The sequence below is a fragment of the Mustela lutreola genome, chromosome 7 (genome assembly GCF_030435805.1).
Source record: "Mustela lutreola isolate mMusLut2 chromosome 7, mMusLut2.pri, whole genome shotgun sequence".
NCBI classification, from domain to species: Eukaryota; Metazoa; Chordata; class Mammalia; order Carnivora; family Mustelidae; genus Mustela; species Mustela lutreola.
In genome coordinates, this window is record NC_081296.1 from 72,334,446 (window position 1) to 72,340,445 (window position 6,000).

Consider the following 6,000-nt stretch of genomic DNA (forward strand, 5'->3'; position numbering starts at 1 on the left):
TTCCAAATTTATAATCCACAATGACTGTACTCAGTGCCACAGGAGAGAGGTGCATTATTACAGGCTCATTACCTTTAAAAAGGTGTGTATCTATTTCTCATTAATTAGAATGAAATAAGATCAAATAATAGCCCAATTCATGATAATTTCTGTTCTTGTAATTGACATCATCAAACAAATGAATTCAAGAACAAATGGACATTTTCAATTAGAATTTCTTCAACCTTATTTACATTCAATTTTCCCTTATAAAAATTTAAATTCAATCAATTTTTATTTACTGAAAGTATATCTGTAAGAAGCTCACACTAATTAGATGTGAAGTACAAAATTCAGTTATATAAGGTAAGTCAGGTTAAACTCATTTGTCAAACTTCAAATTATAAGTAACTTTCAGATAGTTTCTTATTATACACTTAATACTTTCTGTGTCAAAATCCTTTGTATAAGTAACTTTTTAAAAACTAAATGCTTTGAACTTCATATTTTCTTATCCTTATCAATCTATGTAACATTGTTTCACTTATTCTGTCTAAAACTAAGGGTGATATGCCAGGTTTTCTTGAAGTAAAGCTGCAACACAGTCTTAACATAGTAAATTCGACAACTCTATATATACATTATTCCATGCTTATCACAAGGCTAGCTGCCATCTGTCACTATTACAATACCAGTGATTATATTCCCTATGTTGTACCTTTCATCCTGGTGACTTATTGTGACATGTCAGTTTTAATTATATTCCCACTAATTCCAAAAATAGTACTTTTCCTTAAAAAAAATCCCTAATAAATCCTAATTTTTCAAACTTGAACTTGTTTTCCTCTTTCATTTCATGTTTCTGAACATTTAGTAACATCGGGAGCCATATATTTAGTTTTTAACTTTGAAATTAATTTAGAAAAAACTATGGATCTCAATTTACCAATGAATCAGTAAAGAAATAGACACTTTTTTCGATTCAAATTTATCCTCATAAACACGCACAAAATTAAGCCAATTAAAGAGTGAGCATATGCACATATTGACTAAATAGACATTTTCTTGTTATGAGTCCATAACAAAAGCCAAAAACAAAAGGTAGTCTTAAAAAGACATACATTTATAGGTGTCTATACTATCATACCACATAAAACATACTTTGTACAGAGCACTTCTGAGCTGTGGAGACTGTTCTGTGGGAGGAAGGAGCCTGGGAGTCAGCCCCCTAGTGTGCCTATATCAGATCCCCCTCACCCAGCCAGACCTAGTCTAGCCCGTTCAGACTCAGCAGCCATGGGCCATGGCTCCCAATGGAAATTATATGACATAGAATATTTGGGGTGATGTCTTCCTGAAAAATCTTCAAGAATTACAGGAAACAAACAAAAAACCACTAATGCATTTGAGAAAATGTAACATTTAAGGGGAGGGGGAAAACCCTGCTTTCCTGATCTGCAGCTTGGCTGGATGCTAAGATGTCTGTGGATGTTAACAGCCAGGGGCAAAGAGGACTATGACCCATATCATGAGGAGGAAGAGGATGAGGATCCCAGGGGACACAGAGAACCATTAACTGGGAGTAGCCTGCAATGTGGAGCAGCACGGGGCCGAAGATCCTGATGAGTTCACTGCTTGACCTATAAAGAGTTCGAGTGCCCTCGAGGAGCATATAACCAGCCTAGCCTCTGTCCTAAAGGCCAGTGATGCTCACCACCATTAGCACATCATATGGCACTGGTATCTCATGTAGTTGCTAGACTTATATTAATTAATTTCCACTGGCAAGTTGGAGAGATACTGGACAGATACAAGTCTGATTCTTCTCAGCTACTCATTGAGGCTCAAGTTCAGCCCCATCCCTCAAAGCATGTCCCTGCAGACCACCCCCTTCACCCACTGCACAGTGGGCATGCAGTTTGTGCAGAAGGAGAACTACTTTCTCTGGCTTATCAACACCAGTTTTGTTGCAGCTTCTGGGAGCAGCACTGTTCAGTACTTGGATGGGTGGGGGAATCTCTTGCATAACTCAGGACTGTCCACTCCAAACACTAGAGAACTTCGTGTTTCCATTGTTGCCTAATGAAGAATTGAGAGACAAATACAGGGGCTACCCTTTCATTCCTAGCTCCAGCTGTGCTCTGGTGCGGATTGCCCCCTGGTGATTCATGTATAGAAGTCCAGAGCTTGCTAAGTACAGTCCAATCAGTGCAATGAGGTCTTCTGTTTCAAGTTGTCAAATGTGTCATGTGCCAGTCTATGCCACGATCTGGAAATGGCTCAGGAAATGTGCTGGTGACTCTGAAACAGCCAACTACCTAGGTGCTCACGCTAAAGACTATCCCAAGTGCAACTTCTGCATTGAGAAGAGCAAAGGCTGCAATCACATGTGATGCTCCAACTGTAATCATGACTTCCACTGGATATGTCTAGGAGATTAGAAGACCCACAGCAGCAAGTACTATAACTGCAGCTGGAACAAGTAGAACTCTGACACTGTCGACCAGATCCAACAAGCCCAGGCCAGGAAGAAGTCCTTGTCCTACTTTGAGAGGGGGAAAGCCATAAGAGCTTGCAGCTGAAGGTGCAGATTTAGCAGTGGATTCATGAGAAGATTCAGAAGAGGGACATGAACAATCTGGGGACCTGGAATGACTGGCAGCACCTACAGAATGCTGTCACGCTCTTGGCCAAGTGCTGACACACCCTGCAGGACCCATGTCCATGTACATATTACATGGAGTCTGGACCCAGGAAGAAGCTATTGGAACAGCAGCAGGCTCAGCTGCAGGCTGTCATGGAAAGTGGAGTGTGCAGACAGCTATGACAATGTGGGACTTAGAAAACCAGGTGCACTCAGCAAAGCAGTGGAGGAAAAGGCTAATGAAGGATCCCCATGACACCTAGACTGGGACATGGACATGTTGGAGTGAGGAAGATGTGGCTGTGAGGTATCCTGGGTGACCTTTCATGACCCCAGCCACAGTCGGGGCCCTACTCTGGGAGACACTGACCATACACCATTTAGTTGATTTCTGTTTTCTTCTCATCTTTTCTCTCTCTCTCTCTCTCTCTCTCTCTCTCTTTCTTTTTTTTTCCTACCAGGGTAGAGGCCATGTTGAATTGGCCTCTTTTTAGGGCTTTTAATTCTGACTGGACACTTGTTGGGAGGAAGGAAAAGTTTTATTTCTGAATGACTATTAATAGTATTAGGTCATTACAACTTTGTAATTTTCAAATTTGTATAATTAATACCAAAAAAGGCAAACCATAGAATTACACAGAACCCTTTAAAAATAAATTGGCATCGGAGTGTTTTAAAAAATTCTTTGTACAGACTTTAATGGTGTTTGCTGAGCTGAATTCACATTGTTATTGATACACACATTTATTTTAGACAATATTAAATTTTAAAACGTTTAAAAGCCATCTTCAGATTGAGGGATTACTTATTTGCCAGAAAAAGGATATTGAGTCCCTCAGAGAAATATAAACTCACAAGTCTTTCTTCTGTGCTGCCCTATACAGTGTTTTCTGCAATTTCTTCTAGATCTGTACAAATCTTAGTCAGTAGACTTAGACTCAACTATTATTAGGAAGGATTCATCCTGTTTGGGGAAAACCAGTTTAAATTTGTATATAATAGAAAAGCTTCTCTAGACAATTCAACTGTTAGCAGTTTTCTCCAGGAATCAAAGAAGTTAAAAAGAATTACCTTGTGGACACTGTATATTCTACTTTATTAATTAAATTTCTTATAAGTCATCCTTAACTCCTTTCTATCATTGTGAAGGGCACTTAATTTTATTGTATTCCTAAATAAATCCAATCTGATTTAATTCTTATTTGTCTCTCCTAGAAAACTTCAGTTACCTTTTCACTACTGTAAGTCAAAATAGTTGTAATTTTACCTATTGTATAATTAGTTTATATTTATACCCATTGTATACTCACTGGCCACACTACCTTGTCTTACTGTTTGCATGTGAAAACAAATACTCTACTTATTTGAATCCACACCTTTAACAGATATGCCCACTAGAGTTCCCTGATTTACAAGAAAAGCCTCAGGATTACCCTGAAATCCGCTGTGATAAAGCCCCTCAATTCCCCATTAATCTAATGTAGATTCTTCCACTATTAATGAGAAGGTGCTTAGGACAGCTGGAGTTGAAGTGAATGTTTAGGCCGGAAGTTCCCTTATCATTAAAATATCACAACTGCACTGACACCACACACTTCTTTGTGTTCAGTGTCCCCAAATTAGAGTTTATTCTTTTGGATACACTACGCTTTTCTATCTCTATCCACATGTAGCCTAATTTAGAAGCAATTATTACATATCTAACCAGATGCTAACAGATGAAAGTAAACAGAGGCCAAGAAAGAGAAGAGAGTGTCTGAGAGTGTCTGTGTGTGTGTGTGTGTGTGTGTAAGAGAGAGAGAGAGAGAGAAGAAAAAGAGAATTTGATTTCAGGCTAATTCAGAACTGTTGATTAGAAACAGTCATAAGACTGTTTACAACATGATAACCTTGCTTGCTCAGCAACCACATGTCTTGCTCAACAATCAATTACTGAAAATATGGACTGTATCACTGCAATAGGCATTGTGAGGGATACAAAATCTATTAACTGAGTTGTAAAGTAAGTGCACAAGTAACTAGCCAGTTTGGTGTCTAAAAGAGCTCTTGGCTGACTATGGCATTGGAGAGTAAAGTGGTGGCCCAGGGTCATGGTGCCAGTGCTTGAGTCACTAATTAGTAAATAACTAGATTGCTTCATGGGATGAGGGCAATGAAAAGGGATCACCTTTTGGCCGCTTTGACAGAAGTTCTAATGCTGCTGGCATGCTCCCATTAGCTTTTCCCCATTGTCTGGTCCTCCAAACAGAATATCCAAGAGTCACACAGCATATCATAAATACTTTTTTCTTTGTACCCTTTTTATGAATGTCCTTGTTCTAACAAATGGTTTCTTATTTCATTTTTAAAATCGTAAATATGTGCAATTGTGTAAAAATTAGTACCTTCTACTGCTGGGTCTTCTTGCATCTTGCAATAGCAAATTTTGTCTGCTTCATGGTCACTTGCATTGCTTAATCTCAAGGTGACTTCTATTTTTTGGACACGTGACCCCAATCCTTGTGTGTGTGTGTGTGTGTGTGTGTGTGTGTGTGTGTTTAAACTTCTCCCACTCTGAGGAATAACGGGTAGATCTGCATTTTAGGTTTGTTTCCACTGACGTCACATAGCCTGGATGAGATCAACAAAATGTGAAGATCCAGGAAAGTTAGCTTTAGCTAAAACCCCAAAGGGCTCATTTTCAGGCAAAAACTTTCATGTCAAATGTAAACCCAAGCATTAGAGATGATAGGGCCAGATTTTAATCTAGAGAATGCTACATGATGTCCTGTCTTGAAACTCCCAGTGATTTAATCAGACTGTCTTCTTATCATTTGTGATGATAAGTTGTCATGAAGATCTGCCCCCCAGGTAAGCCCAATGTTTGAAGCAATAATAAATTTTACCACATTCAATTAGTCCAGGGTTTAGGATCTGTTTCCACTTTTATAGCTCTCCTCTTGTACAGAGGTCTTCTAATAAGTCATAGAAGACCATGCGCCTAACCTTACATTGCTCTTCTTTACAGTATGTTCTCTACTTCCACATTCCCACTTTCCCTCTAGGCAGACAACTTGTCCCTGAGAATTCGACGGTGCTTTATATTTAAGACTATTTTTATGAGGTAAGCACAATTTCAGCAATGGAAAAATAAACTATAGGAGATATAGAAAGTCAGGTCTTCCCCTCTGTGGTTCTGTTCTGGGCACTATCTCTATGGTTTGAAATAGGTAACTGAGAGAATCAATGTACCAATGTACATTCCCACAAATGGTGCACAAGGGTTTATTTATTTTTTTTCTCCACATCATCCACACTTATTATATCTTGTCTTCTTGGCAATAGACATTCTTTTTTTTTTTTTTTTTTTTTTTTTTAAGATTTATTTATTTACAGGG

At 38.6% G+C, this 6,000-nt stretch overlaps 1 pseudogene; it reads left to right on the forward strand.

Annotated features, from left to right (window-relative positions):
* The first annotated feature begins 1,457 nt into the window (after window positions 1–1,457).
* LOC131835317 (E3 ubiquitin-protein ligase ARIH2-like) lies at window positions 1,458–2,886 on the forward strand (annotated as a pseudogene).
* Window positions 2,887–6,000: the final 3,114 nt, after the last annotated feature.